We start from the raw sequence: 2,292 nt of genomic DNA on the forward strand, positions 1-2,292 counted from the left end.
TCTGTGAGCTAAGAGTGTCCATGTGGTACCATGGACGAGCAGTCTAAGGCCACTAAGTTGCTAAAGTAAAATATTGGAAGGTTGAAAAGTTTATCATCTGTCCTAGATTTTATAACAGTTTATCATAATTTTAAGAGTCTTCTCAAACTTTAAAAATAATATGTAAAATAATAAACTATGAGCTTTGGAGCCAAAATAGACATGTGGTAGCATGGCTGAGCATTCTAAGGCACTGGATTAAGGCTCCAGGGTTCAAATCCCACTGCTGCCATAATTATTTTCAAGAGAAAATTACATTCATTGATGTCAAAGTGTTTTACTCTACTAAACAGCAAATCAATAAAAAAAATCCTTACTCATTAATATTGTCTACTAATTTTGTACCTTTTTTATCCTTCCTTAACTTTTTGTATTTTAAACACTTGTAACATGACACTTCTTTTCAAGTAATGATTTAAAACAACACATTTTTTTCCTGTAATCTCAACTATATGATCCAGAACTGTGAGCTTTCAGTCAGACAGGTCCATGTGGTAGCATGGCCGAGCGGTCTAAGGTGCTGGATTTAGGCTCCAGTCTCTCTGGAGGCGTTGGTTCAAATCCCACTGCTGCCGTAATGATTTTACTATGACAACGTCAGTCAGTGATGGCAATGTGTTTTTATCCACTAATAAGAAAATCAATAATAATAAAGTCCTTACTCCTCAACATCTGATCAATATGATCCAGATGCATTAGCTAAAAATCAACAGTGTCTAAAGTGCTAGATTAAGGTTCCAGATTCTTTAGAGGAATTGGTACAAAACTTACTGCCGCCATAATTATTTTCCCTGAGAAAAAATAAGTGATTGATGTCAAAGTGTTTTTCTCTACTAAACAGCAAATCAATAATAAAAATTTCCTTTCTCATTGATATTTTATATTCAATTTATGTACTTTTTTAACGTTCCAAAACGTTTTGTACATAATTGAAACACTTTTTGCATTACACTTCTTTTTAAATATTGATTTAAAAAAAATGTTTTTACTGTAATCTGAGCTATATGACCCAGATCTGTGAGCTAAGAGTGTCCATGTGGTACCATGGACGAGCAGTCTAAGGCCACTAAGTTGCTAAAGTAAAATATTGGAAGGTTGAAAAGTTCATCATCTGTCCTAGATTGTAAGACAGTTTATCACAATTTCAAGAGTCTTCTCAAACTTTAAAAATAATATGTAAAATAATAAACTATGAGCTTTGGAGCCAAAATGGACATGTGGTAGCATGGCCGAGCGGTCTAAGGCGCTGGATTAAGGCTCCAGGGTTCAAATCCCATCGCTGCCATAATTATTTTCAAGAGAAAATGACATTCATTGATGTCAAAGTGTTTTACTCTACTAAACAGCAAATCAATAAAAAAAATCTTTACTCATTAATATTGTCTACTAATTTTGTACCTTTTTTATCCTTCCTTAACTTTTTGTATTTTAAACACTTGTAACATGACACTTCTTTTCAAGTAATGATTTAAAACAACACATTTTTTTCCTGTAATCTCAACTATATGATCCAGAACTCTGAGCTTTGAGTCAGAAGTACCCATGTGGTAGCAAGGGCGAGCGGTCTAAGGCACTGGATTTAGGTTCCAGTCTCTCTGGAGGCGTGGGTTAGAATCCCACTGCTGCCATAATGATTTTATTATGAAAGCATCAGTCAGTGATGGCAATGTGTTTTTCTCCACTAATAAAAAAAACAATAATAATAAAGTACTTTCTCCTCAATATCTGATTGATATGATCCAGATGCATGAGCTAAAAATCAGCAGTGTCTAAGGTGCTGGATTAAGGTTCTAGTTTCTTTGGAGGCTTTGGATCAAAACCTACTGCCGCCATAATTATTTTTCCTAAGAAAAAATAAGTAATTGATGTCAAAGTGTTTTTCTCTACTAAACAGCAAATGAATAATAAAAAAATCCTTTTTCATTAATATTTTATGTCAATTTATGTACTTTTTTAACCTTCCAAAACATTTTGTACATAACTTAAACACTTTTGGTATGACACTTCTTTTTAAGTATTTATTTAAAACAAAATGAAAATGTTTGTACTGTAATCTGAGCTATATGGCCCAGATCTGTGAGCTAAGAGTGTCCATGTGGTACCATGGCCGAGCGGTCTAAGGCCACTAAGCTGCTAAAATAAAATATTGGTAAGTTAAAAAATTCATCATCTGCCCTAGATTTTAAAACAGTTTATCATAATTTCAAGAGTCTTCTCAAAATGTAAAAATAATATGTAAAATTTTAAACTATG

General features: G+C 33.2%; 1 non-coding gene across 1 annotated transcript; it reads left to right on the forward strand.

The window, feature by feature from the left end:
* Positions 1-532: 532 nt before the first annotated feature.
* TRNAL-UAG (transfer RNA leucine (anticodon UAG)) lies at positions 533-614 on the forward strand. Its single transcript has one exon. It is a non-coding gene; the product is annotated as a tRNA-Leu (tRNA).
* Positions 615-2,292: the final 1,678 nt, after the last annotated feature.

This window comes from Pseudophryne corroboree, chromosome 3 (assembly GCF_028390025.1).
Source record: "Pseudophryne corroboree isolate aPseCor3 chromosome 3, aPseCor3.hap2, whole genome shotgun sequence".
NCBI classification, from domain to species: Eukaryota; Metazoa; Chordata; class Amphibia; order Anura; family Myobatrachidae; genus Pseudophryne; species Pseudophryne corroboree.